Here is a 16,654-nt window from a genome sequence, read left to right as displayed (position 1 = left end):
CACACAATGATTTTCACAATGAACACACACACACACACACACACACACACACACACACACACACACACACACAAAAGTCCCAGCACCATTTTGAATCCCTCTTTCGCCTCTTTCCTCTGCTCTGTGGAGAAATGCATGACAGGCAGATGGAGACAAGTGGCCATGCTCTTTCTTTCTCTCTCCCTCCCTCTCTCTTTCTCTCCCTCTCTCTCTAAAAATACATCCATGCATCTTTCCCTACACATCTAAACAAAACTCAACAAATAGACAAAATATATTAAACCACTTGTGAAGAACTGGCATCAGGGTTGTTTATAAGCTTTCTCCAAGTTATCTTCCAAACAGTGAACCTTTTCAACAACAACCCCGCACACACACACACACACACACACACACACACACAAGCCATTTCTGATTTGGACAGTTACTACAGGCTGTTGACATTAAAGAAGAGAATCTGAAAAACACCATCATGCATGAGTTGACTTACTGATATGAAAGGTATAGAGGCAGATTTCCGTGTATTAGTCCCTTCTGAATGTTCTCTCCTTCTTTCCTTCTTGGCCTTGCTCTGTCTTTTCTCCTCGTTTTTCCTTTTCCTCCAAACGATCTGGGCTTTTTTTTTCTTGCAGGCGGTATGGAAACGCACAAGCTTTCACACACACATACACACACTCATGGTGAGAGTGGGAGATGGAGAGAGAGAGAGAGAGGTAGTGGGGGATGGGGGGATGCCGAAAGAGAGAAAGAACAAAAGGGAGGGGGGTATAGAGGCGCACGCAGCAGCACAACACACAAGGGGAGGACCTTGGTTAAATCCAAAATGGCCCCCATTTGGAAATATAGTGCACTACAAGCCATTATTGCATGTCATATGTAGTGCACCTACATGGGGAATAGGGACGCATTCAGGGATTCGAATGTGTTGTAGTCCAAATCGGGATGGACTACAAATCCCAGCATGATGTCAGAGATGGCAGCAGAACGACAAACCGGTGATGTGATTTTTATTTATTTATTTATTAATAAATTATTTATTTGTTATATTATTTTTTTTTTTAATTGAAGAAACAGAGATGGTACTGTACAAACACCTTCAGGAGAACAATAATGAGCCACTTACATAAAACTTGTAACATGGAAACTATGTTTAAAAATAAAAAAAATGAAAACATTGACAAGTAGAGGAAAATAGATTATACCTCATCAATTGTATCACCAAAACATCTCTCATAGTTTTTTTTTTTATTAGTTAATTAAAAAAAGTTTGAGGAGTGAGTCAGTTTCAATTATGAAATGTGATAGAGTAGGCTGTGAGTTTGAAAACTTCTGTTTATGGATAAAAATAAATAAATAAATAAATAAATTAAAAAGTTGAGGATAATAGCAAATAATATCTTTTAAAATAAAGGACTGGGCAACAAACTGGTGATGTTTGTAGTGCATACGTCATCAACATGCGCCTACATTTCTGTTGGTGGATTCTGTATACTGGATGCTAGCTAGTACGTTATCGGACATTGACCACAGATTATCATGTCACCCAGCTAAAGTATATTACACAAGACACAAGTTTATTTTCACATTTCACCACCATGATATAATTAAACTGTCAGAAATCTAACACAAACAGAGGTGCTTTTCTTGCTAAACACGCTAGCATGTTGCTAATGACAAATGCAAAGCGACTAGCCTTGTGACGCACTAACAGTTTCGAACGCACGAGCTCCAGCAGTGGGCTGTGTGAGCAGATGAGCTATAGCGTACTGGCGCCATCTTGTGTTAAATATTTAGTACTGTTGGCTTTTTTTTCGGCGCTTGGTAATACGAAAGCTATGTTAGGACAGGTTAAGATTAACAGGCACATACTATGTAGCCTAAAGTTTGTGAACACCTTACCATCACACCCATATATGCTTTTTAAACACCACATTCCAGGTTTCGTCCCTCCTTTGCTGTTATAATAGCCTCCACTCTTCTGGGAAGGCTTTCTACTAAATTCTGGAGCATGGCTGTGGGGATTTCAACCTCGAGAGCATTAGTGAGGTCAGGCACTGATGTTGGGCGAAGAGGTCTGGGGTGCAATCGGCGTTCCAGTTCATCCCAAAGGTGTTCAGTGGGGTTGAGGTCAGGGTTCTGTTCAGGCCACACCAGCCTTGTCAAACCGTAGGTATGTCTCAATCAGCTCCCTAGTTCAGTAGTCAGGGCACTGATTATGGAGTCAGCCATTTTAAAGGGCTGTCTCAATCGCAAAAGTGCACTGGAAAGTTCGTTCCCTAAAGAATTCCCACAATGCACCGCAAAAACCAGGGAGCATCGATGCTCACTATGTTCCTTTACTGGGAATGACATCATAACTTCTGAAGCCTCTCAACTCGAAAAAAAATGGCGGACGAACTCTCAGCCAACTTCGTCTAGCTTGTTTTCATTGTTGTAGCTCTCGAATGATTACTTACATTAGCGATTTTTTTAACTTTATTTGAAGTTCTATATACGGTTTGTTTGAGTCTAACGAGTGTGGTGACTTTTAAATGATTTTTTAAAAATCCACTAGCCAGCCTACGATCCTGATTGAAGTACCATGACAGAAACACGTTTAATTAAGATACTACATTTCTATGGCATATAATGTCTGAAAGATATCAGTCCTGTCTGTTGTTGATAAATACCAGTGGTGTAGTTTTACAACATGCGTATGTACGCATGTCGCCGGAAATTGAGTCATCAGTGTCCCAATGTGTAGTGAGCCAGGGTCCTTACCAGTGCCTGAACTCGTTTACATGATATACTGATTCACGACATAGGGAGCTATGGAGCTGATTGAGACGCACCCCATGTCTTCATGGAGCTCGCTTTATGCACAGGAATATTTTGTGCTGGAACAGGGTTAGGCCCCTTGTTTCCAGTGAAGGGAAATCTTAATGTTAAAGCACACAAAGACATCCTATACAATTATGTGCTTCCAACTTTGTGGCAACATATATGGGTGTGATGGTCAGGTGTATATAAACTTTTGGCCATATAATGTATGTCTGTTAAGTAATGTTACCAGAGGACATCAGTATTAATTACGATTGACTTGCGTAGGATAAGCGATCTCTGTATAAATACCAGAGCTAACAAATTACAGTGCTAAAATATATGGCTTTGGATGTGCGCTGTGTACATGACCAGTTTCTTCTCCATCTTCCTTAAAGCAGATACGAATTACAGAAACCTCACTAATACTTTCTCCTATTGGCAAATGTCAATTTCTGAGTTGCCTGTAGTGTGTGAGTGTGTGTGAGAATGTGCCCTGCGATGGGTTGGCACCCCAACCAGGGTGTCCCCCACCTTGTGCTTCGAGTCCCCTGGGATAGGCTCCAGGCTCCCCCATGACTCTATGTAGGATAAGCGGTATGGAAAATGGATGGATGGATGTTCATGTTCATGTTCATATGTTCTGTCAAAAGTTAAATTCTGGTTTAAGTTTTTTAACAGGGTATAATTGTTATGCATCTATGTGTGTTGGTAGTGCTGTCCTTAACAGCATCGTTTGCACTGAAATCAAAAGAAGCAGTGAATTTTTTAATGGATACCAAAATGTCCTTGTTAACATGGCCATATGACATTGCTAGTACTGGAAATAAATTTCAGTGCCACACCACTGCAAATTCTGCAGTTGCACCTCATTTAAAACACCAGATCCAATGCACCAAATAATTACTAGACCATTCTTGGGGTGAGTTTTGTATTAGAAGATGAAAAACTGTTGAGTTGTGGGTCTCCAGAACCTGAGTATCTGTGTAGGGTTGTGCCTCCTCCTCATTTAGACACCAATAATCTAGTGTTATGCTACTCAAATTAGGTTGATGAACCAAAACATTCCCAGTTTATTCTGTCTTTCCTAAGGATTTTATTTGTTTAGGCATATAAAATAGATAGATTGATAAATAGATTCAAATTCCTTTGAAACTAAAAGTTTTTTTGGTGTGAGACGACATTCTTAATTAATTTGTCGAACCTGTTTGCCAAACAAGCACTAATATAATTGCCCCAACACACAAAATCATAAAATAATGCACTAGCAATGATATACTGGTATAAACCTGTAAAAGAGATCTACACACACCAAATGGTGTAATTCTCAAGAATTAGAGGTGGCTCTGGTCCATTAGTACAGAGGGGTATGTACAGATGAAAATGTACCCATAGAGCTCTTTCATTCATTGGCCAGAAATAAGGCAAGGAAAAGAACCGTTTGCTAAGTGTGCATAGAAATCCCTAAAATCACCTGTGCACGGAGACCTAAATATATTATTAAATAGTTATATAAATAACTACTTTACTACATTTTGTGTATCATTTATTTTTGCTTTTTGTTCCAATTATTCAAAACACATCACATTCCTGCAGTGCTACAGCTCTATCCTTTGGCTCAGTTTGTGCCTCATGGCTCAGTTTAGCAGATCGTAATCTACAGAAAATTGCTGCCTGCAAACCAAAAAACATGGCATGTTTGGCTCACTTCCTGCAGTTGGATCAATTCAGGATAGATTCAGTTTCTCACAGCAGTCGAACCACACTAGAGGTCACTTAGAAGCGGACTGAGACCACTTTGATCAAACTCTTTCAGACCAGTTGTTTTGGTCTGCATTGGATTGTGATTGCTGTGATCTCACCTGCCCAAACAACTGCACAGAGGGGAAAGACACACCAGGGTTCAACTCTGAAGTGCACCACAGGTATTTATATGTTCCCACCACCTCTGCATTGACTCCATCAATAGAAATAGGGAATAGGGAGGGCTTGGTCCTCTGAATGACCATCACCCTACCATCACTCAAAATATTTCAATATCTTAAAAAGGAAATGTAGATCAAGACATATAGATCTCGGTAAATTACATATCCAGTCGAAAATACTGCCATCTCATCTAGATATTCTTGTATATTAGTTTTTCTGTTTGATTTTTTTCCACATTGGTACTCCAAAATTCAAAATATCCAAATTAAATTGTCTATTTTCCACCGAAGAAAGTGATGAAACCTCAGAGAAATATTTGTTATATCTCACTCATGAACGTTAGTGCTTTCTTTTCTGTCAAATACATTGGTAATATTGACAGCTATAACTACACGTGACAGTATATAATAAAAAATCTGATCTGACAATGAAACAAAGTTTTCTTTTTTTAAAATAGACCCTTCCACTTGTAGAGTAGTATTTGAACAAAACATAAGCTACAGGCCATCACTGCATGAATGGAGAAATTGCCTACATTTTTGAGACCAACGTCTGAGCTCATATAGTATGAACAATATTAAGTCGAGTCAGGAAGCCCCCACCCCAAATTTCCTTAGGGGGTGCATGGCATCGAGCCATTGCTGAGTGGCCCTGATCTAAGCTTCCTTCTTCTCTTGCTCCAACCTCAAATGGCTCCTCTCCAGGAGCTCCTCTTGGACTCTGAAAAAATCTGCTGCATCTATGTGTAGGTCTTGCTTTCTGTCATGTAACGGAGGTGAAGACAGATGCAAGTGCAGATTAAAGTTTAATTAAAACAAACAAACAGTCAAAACATAGTACAATAGACAAACAAAACAAGAACTATGAACTCGAGGCAGAAATACAAGGAGTAAGAAACATAAACAAAAGACAACAACATAGGACAAAAGCAAGAAAAAAGCAAGATTTAAATCTATAACCTTTCTCTATGGGGCACACAGCAGTCTTGGGGTCTGAATCCATTTTGGACATAAAGTTTGTGCATAAACATAGGGTGCATAAGCAGGGTTCACATTATGAGGAGAAAGAAATCTGATTCTAAATATGCATTCTTAAGTACTGCAGGGGTGTCCAATCTGATCCACAAAGGGCTGGTGTGGGTGCAGGTGATCATTCCAATCAGGCAGGAGCCACACCTGATTCCACCTGTTTAATCAGGTAATCTTGTCTTCCAATAGTCTCAGGTGTGGCTTCTGCTTGGTTGGAATGAAAACCAGCACCCACACCAGCCCTTTCCGGACAAGAATGCACACCCCTGGTTTTAATGATTAGCGCAAAAGGCTAAAGGAGACACAATATTAAAATCAACTATGAGAATTTATAGTTAGCCACGGTGTATGATTGGACGGTTACCTCATTGCTGACGTTTTCAAAATACCAATTAAAATTCATTTCTATCTTTTTTTAAAATTTTTTTCAGCTTGGCACTTTTCCTTACAGATATACTTTCATCTTATAATGACAATGCAGTAAATACTGGCAATTAAGAGATTTTATGGAAATGTCATTCTCAAAAATAGCTTTCCAAAGTCATATTTGGATTGGACTAGTTTTATATGGGGCAGTTGGGTAATGTAATTGTCACTGAAGTATCTCTGGGATTTTAGTCCTGTCAGACTCCATAATGTCACTACTTATTTATGGACTGCACATGAACAGATCTGGAAAGATTGCATTGTATTTTACCTTCTATAAAATGACCAGTAGAACTAACGCCAGGTAATATATTGTATATATGCCATTGGTATATAATCCGAATTTGTAAGTTGTGAAAGATTATATCCATTATATCCTGTGGGAAAATGTTTCTGCCTTTTCTTCAGATACTTCAGGAACTGGTTGTTTCAATAGGATTCTTTAAAATGTAGTACAATAAAATATAGATCATGTTTAAAAGGACTTGTCAGAGAAGCGAAGTTTCCAGGGGTTTTAGATATTTTATTATTCTTAGCACAAGTACAGTCTACATACATGTTATGGTCATATGACCTACAAAATGTTCAAGCTCAAATTGCATGGCCAGATGCTTATAATAAATATTGTGTTAAACGGACGTGTATGTAGTACGCATCTAATTTTTAGTGCGATAACCGTGCATACATTATGAAGACACTCCCATTCCTATGCTTTATATAGAGCTAGCTTATGTACAATATATATATATATATATATATATATATATACATATATATAGTACAAACATTTCATAATAGATATTTCCTTTCATTTTTATGGTTGATTAATACTGTGAAATAGTGATATTTTAGACTAGGTTATCATACTGTGAATATTTGAACCATGAGACCCCTAAAATCAAGTGACCTAGGACAGAAGCTTAATGGGCTTATGTATAGAGATGATAAAGTGTTTAAAGAGTTTAATGAAACTTGTGATTGAGTAATGTGATTATTGTATTCCATACACGATGACAGAATGAAAGCTCTTAATAAGAATATCACAAGAGTGTCACATAGCGAATATGAGACCACTTTACAAGCACTGTAGTGCTGAAATAGTTCACAGAAATTTACTGCTTGAACCAGTTTGAACCAAAGAGGGGTAATACACACTTAAATTCAGTATAAGGACTAATGCAGGAACCCAAATTTCCTATATTTGATGTTGAATCAAATAACTAACCTGTTCAAGGACAGAGAGCTGAATAGATGCTCTAAATAAGACCACTAATTTTGAAAGGCAGCATTGTTCACAATCTCCCTTAACATGTGTAGCAATGTCCTGGCTCCTTACATCAGTCGGTGACACTGTTTAATTAAAAATATATTTCAGTAGTCTCCTTTGCACCAGCATCACTTATTCTAATTGCTTTGGCGTTGTAACATAAAAAAGAAGCTCTAACACGAGCTTACACCTCATCTTGCCTTCATTAATAATGCACTTTAAATTCCCACTCACAGTCTAAAGTGCGCACTCGCTGCGGCAGAGTAAGTGTGTAACGATCTGTGAAGAAATCTAGCTCGACAAGGTGCCAGAACCTACAAATTCTGATCTAGACAACAAACAGAGATGGTTGCTTTCTGAGTTGAGAGAAACCGACGAGGCTTTACAGAGCTGAAGACAGACGAGTATGGTCGTGTCTCATTTCAGAGAAAGTTAGCAGGGGTGGTTGCTCATGTCAGACTCAGTGCCTCACACATGAAAGGAACCGAATGGAAGCTTCCATAAACTGTCCGTTTATGCTCGATTCATTTCACGCAATGAGCATCTGTTCCTGTTCTTGTCATTAAATGTAAGCAGCTGTTGGACACAAGAGTGCATCACGTAGGGGAGTAGAAAACTGAGTTCCACATGACTTATATTGCACTACATAGGGTGTAGGAGCAATTATTTCAAGCCCTATATGGTGCATTTATGTAAGGTATAGGAAGCTGAATCCTAAATGACTACCTACTGTACACATCTCAAATAGTGCACTATGTACAGTGAAGGAGCAATTCTTATATATCTTCTATTGCACACTAATAGTGGTGCAATCCCTACTGACTCTCTGCTGTACACTAAACAGAGTACACTAGACAGAGTGTATAAGCCAGTATTTCTTACACAATGTAATACACTTACTGATTGCGTAGGCAGCTGAATCTCTATTACTACTGAACATATAGTGCACTATGCAGTGTGAAGAAGCCTAAAACAGGTTCTACTTGGACACTTTTTGATAGGTAAGTGTTCTGTTATAGGGATCCACATAGTAAGGGTTTACACAATGACACTATCTGTATCAGTATCTGTAACTGTTTAATCCTCCAAATATCCATATCTGCATCTGTAGATTAAACCAGTTTAAATTTGAAGTGGGTGTGGCCCAAATCAGATTTAAATATAACACTCAAAAAACCCAGATGTAGAAAAGGCAGCACTGTCAGCATAGTCTGTGAATTTTGGCTCTGACAGTTCCTTGCCCTCAGCTGCCTCATTTGGGTTCATAATTGATCACAACCAACAATATTATTTTTTTAGTTTGTACCATCCTGTGATTTTTTTTCTAACGAAATTAGTTGGTTCTATTTCCCAAAATATAAATGAATACATCCAAAGAAGGTTTTTGTATTTGTAAAGCCAAAGAACCTGTTCTCTGGTGAGTATACAATGAGTTACTATTGTATATAGTGCACTATATAGTCTGAAGGAGTACATAGTATTATGTAAATAATATAGGTAGAATGGAGCCCGAACCCTTCTGACTCACTATTGAACATTTAATGCATTATACCGGGTATTTTATATCAGGAGAATCAGGAGCGGTTGCCCCATATTTGTCAGAAAATTAGGAGCCTTTTTCTGCCTACATTGTACACTTGACGTGGAAGAATGGTGCCTTATTCCAAATAGAATCCTAGTGGACATATCAAGATAACGCATAATGCATTTTGACTGCTACTGACAGCACTTAATTATTTTCCCAAAATGTTTTATTCCTCATATACCACAGAAATTTGCCAGTAATTACAATGTATATTTATTAAAGAATGCCATGTAATACTTTATCTGTTCAGTACTTATAATGTTGTGGAACGTCTATGAAACCGGTTAGTTCCTGTTATCACTTATGCTATAGCACCTATAAATAGTTATTCTCTCACCAGAATCTCTCTTTTTCTTTTTAATAAGACAAAAAAAATGCAGCTAGTCACACAAATTCCTCCATCCTGAAGACTTTGGCATGTATGAAAACTAAAATGAACAGCTTTATCTCTGACTGAAACGAAGTGTTGAAACTCCTTCCATAAAAGTTAAATAAATAGTTTCACCATATCAATGATTATACATTTTTATTTGCTAAATTATAACACATCTTTTTAATCTGTAGTTATTTGATGTCCGCCAGAGAAATCCCTGTATTTGAACAAGCACATTAATGTAAATCTGTGATTTGCCTAGCAGCGGGCATTACTGTCCGAACTGTGCTGTTATAGACGATTAATCAACACATTCTGACTAACCAGAATCAAGAATTCAACAGCATTAGGGTAAAAATAGAATTTATTACTATGAACTTTGTCCATATCTTAAAGGTATATGTGGGCCTCAGTTCTCCCTTTGTGAAGTATAATTTGTCCTCGGTGATCTACAAAAAAGGGAGATCGTACATCATCTCATCAGTCCTACTCTGCACGTCCGTATGGTCCCTCACTTTTGACAATCCAGACACTTTGATCACTTTTTTGTTTGTACTGTTATATAGAGACAAAAAGAAAAAAGAAAAACATGAGGCAAGTTTGTCTCTCTCTCGTTTTTCTCTCCCTCAGTTCCTATGGCGAATATTATTGGACTTTGAGGAAATAGCTGTGTGGTTCTTGATGTTTCAGGCCTCAGGAGACATCACTGTCTCACACTGACTTTTAAAAGTCCTACAAGAAGTGCAAAGAACCAAACGTGAGAAACTAAATTCCCATGAAGTTCAAACATGAGAAAGGGAATAAAAGGTGGACCAAAAAATTATTTCATCAAACTGGATGACACATCCATCAAGACAGCCGTCAAGGAGACGTGAAAACATGTCATATAGTGGCTTTTGTCAAAAGATGACTATGTTTGTTGCCAGAATTGATTTCATGCCAGTTACTCATAGTGGCTGGTTTTTTCTATTATACATACGCATAGAAAAGCTATTAACCCGAATCACTGCTTTTCAGGGAAAAGGCAAGCTTCACTATAGTAGGTGTAATACAATGCCACTATCTGTATCTGTATTCAGATTTGAACTGGATATGGATGTGGTCTAGACTAGACAGGGTTTTTTCTTCTTTTTTTCTTCCTTATTAAATGAGAACCCTGCCACTATGCACCTATTCACATAACACTAAGAAACACTGAAAGAAAAGAAGTCATGTCATTCATAACAAATGCTAATTTGCAAAATATAATTTTATTCAACTGTTGAACTTCAACAATTCCTCAGTTACATCACTCGAGTTGCAATAATCTCAACCAGATTCCATGAAGAACATTCATGGCAATGAATAAGCTAGCTAACTATCCTTTAAATGATACCTTTCCCAAATCATGGATCTGCTCTTTATAGTTGACAACATAAAATAATATTTTATCAGATTTACTTCACTTACTTTGGGTTTGTTGCATTCCAGAAAGATTACAAAAATTCGCTGGACACACTGTCAGAATCAAATATGAAGCTGGGTCACAGTGCTGCTGCTAGTCAAAATGGGGTCTTTTAAGCAGCATTTCATTATAATGAGCATATGATTATGCAGGAACATTTAATATTAGTGGAGAATGGTCATTTATGAACAATGAAATACATGTGCAATGTTAATATTTTTAAAATTTTGAAAATGAACTTATTATTTTTTGGAGACCCCAGCAGCAATATGCTGCTCTGTGCACTGTGTCTGCTCTGCGTGGGCTACATGGAGCAGTGGCTCTATAAATAAAAGCATTTGTTGTGTGAATTTCAGGCGAGTTTGTGCAGAAATATAGGCAAAAAATCTTTATTCTGGAGCTCAGTAAGGCAGTGTTTAGGTCAGGATAGGTCAGAATAGTGCACCTTCTATTCTTATTTTTATTTAGAACACATTATCTGTTCATTCTGAACAACATATTCATATCCAGTTACATCCCTATACTATAGAGATTCAAGTTTAATCCCAGCAGTGTTATCAGTGCAAAGGCGTGTGAATGCAACAGACCTCAGAGTCACTTGAATTTTAATGACACATACTCTAAAAATATCTTGATGTTTGTCTGAAGTGGCATATGGGTAAAGAGAGGATTTGATAAAGAGTGATGGAAAAAGATTTTTGGAATAAGTGGTAATGCTGTAACTGTGTGCACTCGTCAAATTCCTTGACAAACACAAATGGAATACAACAGGAGTGTAGTGGAGAGTAAAACGCTTGTCCTTGGCAGCAAGAACCAATTTATGTTGTCGTTGTTGTTGTTGTTGTTGTTGTTCTTTTGGCTGGTCCTCTTAGGGGTCACCACAGTGGAGCACCTTCTATTATTCGCATATCAATTTGGCACAGATTTTACGCCTGATGCTCTTTCTGACGCAACCCTCCCCATTTATACAGGCTTGGGACCGGCGCTGAGAGTGCACTAGCCTATGCATCCCCGGTGGCTGGGGTTGGCACCCAGTATGGTCCTCAAACCCACAGTCCTGAGATCAAGAGTCCCACACTCTACCAACTGAGCTAGCTGGGCGCCAGTTTATCCAGTTTATTTTTAAAGCTGTTTTCTTCAAAATATAAACAGATGATAAATAGCAAGTGTTATAGCTAAGAAGCATGCTGCCTAATTAGCAGATTAAAGGGTAACATTTTATTTGAAGGGCACCTACATTGGTCTGCCATAACACATTATACCAAATAAAAACCTTCAATTATGGGTCCACTGTTGCAGGTGTGATTTATTTGACCTTATCTTGGAAGTTATTATTGTATCTTGACTAACAGCACATTCATGATGTATTGAGAAATCTCTGTGTCCTCCTGTCATATTCCCTTTTCAGATGTATTTTCAATGTATCTAGTTTTTATAGCATGAATTTGAATGCTCTTCAAATGAAGGTCTGATCTTTTTTTGCATTCCACATTCCAATACAACTTCAGTTACGTAGAGTAAGCCCATATGTCAGCCATATGAATGATTTTAATGCTCTCAAACTAAAAGTACTCAAATTTGCATCTTATAAATGTGTTGCTAGTAAAAACAAGCTAATAATTTGGTACATAAGAACAAAAAATTACAATAATAATTTGTGCTTGATCAGTCAACCCATATTAATAATTGAAGATCTCTCTTCTCTCTTTCATATAAAGCCAATGGCCATGGAGGCATGGTCCAGCACTGGTTTATGGAAGGAGGGTGGAGTCTAGGAGGAGGACAGGGTAATTTCATGAATGAATATACACCTGTATGTGATTATGGATTCTATTTTTATTTGTGTTTTTATTTGTGTCTTTTGTGATAGGGGAGCCCAAGTAGAGAGAGCCTGTGGTGCACAGTGAGGTGATTTTTCCCTGACAGTGTCCTGCCAAGCTTGTGTGTGTGCATGTGGATTTTGGAAGTTTTGTTTACATTGAATTAAAGCCCTGACATAAAAAGGACTAAAATATAAAATGCCAGCCTCTCTCAGGCCTCCCTCCCAAGTTCTCATTCTCCTTTTATTGACCAGGGTGTCACAGTGGTGCCAAAAGCAAGGGAGAATCTGTGACTGAGATGCCATCATAAAGACCTCACCCCTAGCTGAGAAGTCCCTCACCAACTTAAAGGTTGCCAGCAGGCCATCCTCAGCCGGTGCTCAGAGTAAGCCCAATGCAAAGAGGCCCTCTTGGTGGTGCAGTCTAAAGACAGACAGGTGCTCTGAAGACAGCTACAGCCAGCTGATACTCCAGCTGCCCCCACCACACCTACAGCATCCATCACACTCACAAAGATGACACCTAAGGATGAACAGGAAGCATGCATCGAGTTCTTTGGGCATGCTGCAGTAACATGAGTGCGGCCTGAAGTGGGCCGTTGAACTACTTTCCCTGTTACCGGAAAAGCCCAGCTGGCTGTGCATCAGCTTCCAGTGGAAAATCCGCTGGGGTACCGAGACCTGAAAATGGTGATCATCCAGAGGGTTGGTCGAACACCAGAACAATAGCACCAGAGGTGCAAGGGCAGCAGGCCCTAGGTGTTTGCCCAGCAGCTTTGGGACATCTGTCTCAGGTGGCAGCTGACTGAGGAGCAGGGCATCAATGGCATTGTGGACCAAGTGGTGCTGGAGCAATTCATTGCGCGATTAACAACGGGAACAATCGAGTGGGTCCAGTGCCACTGCCCCGTAGTGGCATATCTGGGGGCATATCTGGGGGCAGGTTGCCCCTTCTCTTTTCACTGGCCCCAGGCTCTGAACTGGCCTGCTTCTTACTTGGTCTCTCCTTCCCCATTTATAGGAACAATGTCCAGAGTGGGAACGTTGATCCAGCTCCTCAATGTACCACAGGCTTCCCCTGATTGAGCAGGGTCATAGCAATTACCTGTTAGCATACAACTGTGTACATATCACAATGTGTACATATCACAATATTCAATGTGAGGCATTGTATAGAGCACAAAGGAAAAAGGTAAAGTGTGTACACAGGGATGTTCACAAGCATCCACTATTGCCCGTCACTATAGGTTTCTGGGGCAGCATTGATTAGCCTGTGCCTCACCCATTCATTAATTTTGGGGCCAAATTGTCCAGTATTCCAGGCACTGATAAGGGGAATGCTTGTGGCTTAGGGAGGCGGAGCCAGGGCCATCAGTTACTGCTCCAAGATGGAAATAACTGAGAAGTTGTCAAGACCCCGCTTTCCTGGGGATTCCCCTTGGGACAAGACCCTGAGACATGCTTTCGACCAAGTGAGATTAATTGCTGGTCAAATAGTACAGTCAGGGGTCAAACTATACTATACGTAATTCCCTATTACTAAAGGATAGGTGTTTTTGTATCGCAGGACTCTCAAACAAAGGAAAAAAGCACCAGTTGCTGGTGCTTATCATGAACCTTTGGCTGGGCTTTTAGGCCAGGATAACACACTGTCTCATTGCCCATTTGTATTGGCTGGGCATTCATGGGAATGTATGCAGGTGGTGTGAAGCACGCTGCAAAATGTGAGCTGGTGAATTCTTTGGCCACCCCAAAGGCACCATTGCACCCCCTTCCATTGATTGAGGACCCCTTTAAAAGAACTGGTATAGACCTTGTCAGGCTGTTAGAATGGAGTGCCTAAGAGCATTGCTTTGTGTTAGTTCTAGTGGATAACGCAATGCAATACCAGAAGCTGTACCTCTGCTCCATCTCAGCATGCAGTGTTGAGGAAGTGCTCTTCAGAGTAATCTCCCAAGTTGGAGTCTCAAATGACATTCTGACTGAGTAGGGCACTATGTTTACCTCATGTACACTTTTTGAACTGTTGGGAATATTGGGGATTCCATTGATTTGTACCAGCAACTGCAAACAGATGGACTGTTTGTGAAGGTAAATGCTGGTTCCCAAGTTTGACAGGTCGGTCTCTTTTTATGTAGATTTTAGAAAGGTAAATGCAGTGTATAAATTCAATGCATATCCAATACTATGCATTGAATTTATACACTGCTCAATTGGTTAGTTGCAGATTGCTTTTATTCAACACTGAATTTAACTAAGGGATATTGGCAGATATCCTTGATTCCAATGTCCTGAGAGAAAATTACCACTCCATTCGACTTAGACTAATTTGTTTGGAGCCCTGGCCACGTTTCAACAACTCATGGACAGAATTTTCCACCCACACACTGCCTATTGGATGGGTGGAAGTATGATATTTGGGCTTCCACTTGGGTCATGGGCACGTGAGTCCACAAATTGATAAGATGGCAAACAATTTCGGCCTGCCTGAAACCCAAGACCAAAAAAAGAGGGAGGCAGTTTTTGGGGCTGGCTGAAGCTGCACTGATCCAAACTGTTACGGATGATGTTAGGATTGACTCGATGATGGCTGTATAAAATATCCCTCTTTTTTTTGCACAACAAAGAGAATGACATGAAAAAGTATCTTAATTGGAAACATTGCTTGTCAAGAGTACAGAATTTATAATGGATAAAATGATTAACTAATTTACTAAAACATTATTTCCTTAATTGAACAATGCAAAATAGCAAATTAAAAATATGATAAAATAATTTGTTCTTGTTCACAGATTATGGTTTCATGACCTCGATTTAGTATTTGATGGCCATGTTAAATAGTGTGCACAGCGCACAATAGAAAAGTAAAAATAAATTAAATTACAGTAGATGCAGTGTTTTTTTTAACCCAAGCTTCACATTTTCAGTCACTGTATATATTGGCAGTTTACTACACTCATATTATTATAATGCCTGCCATCTTCTTATTTATAATAACATACTGTATATTAGTCCTTCTTTTTAGTTGTTTATTTTTAAATTTCTTTCTGCTTTTTTTAGTCCGCATTTTCTATCTCTTGATTTTTTTTTTTCAGGCTTAAAGGCAAGTGCCTGTCTTTAAAGGCAGCAGTCTTAAAAAGCATAAATTCTTTCAGAAGTTTCATAGATTCTCCAGCATTGCTTTATAAATAATTTAAGCTATGCTTATGAATGTGTAATAAAGGCTCCTAAATGTACCTTTCAAATAGTGTAACCGAATAAATAATGAAGTTATGTCATGTTATTCATGTTATATTTTTAAAGTTAAAAAAATTGCTTGTTTACACTTCCCTTTTGCATCAGAAGCTTATGTTAACTTTGTCTTCATCCACGGGTCATCTAATAAACTTCATTTGAACTCTAATGGAATGGTCTTTAAGATGGCACTGAGGATTCATCCGCTGGGAAATGGCAAGGGGAATTTGAAAAGGGAGTGTTAAAAACATTAGACTCAGTATGTCCTTTTGATGAAATAATTTTTTTGCTGCACTTCAGAATAATCAGCATTCTTCAAATGTATCTGCATGGTCAAGTGCCAGAGTTGGATTTGTAGTCTACTGCTTACCAATCTGCACAAAAAGGTTTCAGAGACTCAGATTCCCTTGATCTCTTATTTTCATTCAAACTTGTGTACACACAACTACCATCAGGAAATATGTAGAGCGTGGGATGGCTGATGGCTCTCCTTTTTCATCAGTATTGTTTATATTGATCCTCTCTGAGATGAAGAAAGAATAGTCTGTGTATGTTGTGTTCATTCATTTTTAATTATATATATAAATAAATTATGTGTAAAAAACCCAAAACAAAATATTGACCCATTTTTAATTGTTTCTACTTTTTTCACCACATGTCTAGAAATCAAATATTCATGAATCCAAATATGAAAAAATGTCCACTTCGGGACATTACACTGTGAACTGGAAACACAGGTAGGCTATTCTACAG

General features: G+C 38.7%; 1 protein-coding gene and 1 long non-coding RNA gene across 3 annotated transcripts in view; one reads left to right on the top strand and one right to left on the bottom strand.

Annotated features, from left to right (window-relative positions):
- Window positions 1–806, bottom strand: part of fam168a (family with sequence similarity 168 member A) — a 52,926-nt gene extending 52,120 nt beyond the window's left edge. The window contains exon 1 of one of the 2 annotated variants that reach the window (XM_034305146.2): window positions 491–806. The gene's annotated coding sequence lies outside the window, so the exon portion shown is untranslated. The remainder of the gene's footprint in view (window positions 1–490) is intronic. The other variant, XM_034305148.2, reaches the window with a different exon arrangement.
- Window positions 799–16,443, top strand: LOC128318520 (uncharacterized). Its single transcript, XR_008301897.1, has 4 exons — window positions 799–995; window positions 12,567–12,635; window positions 12,719–12,756; window positions 12,923–16,443. It is a non-coding gene; the product is annotated as an uncharacterized LOC128318520 (long non-coding RNA).
- The last annotated feature ends 211 nt before the right edge of the window (window positions 16,444–16,654 follow it).

Source organism: Pangasianodon hypophthalmus, chromosome 6 (genome assembly GCF_027358585.1).
Source record: "Pangasianodon hypophthalmus isolate fPanHyp1 chromosome 6, fPanHyp1.pri, whole genome shotgun sequence".
In the NCBI taxonomy this organism is placed as follows: Eukaryota; Metazoa; Chordata; class Actinopteri; order Siluriformes; family Pangasiidae; genus Pangasianodon; species Pangasianodon hypophthalmus.
Note: the sequence above shows the minus strand (reverse complement) of the source record. Positions and strands in the feature narration are given on the sequence as shown.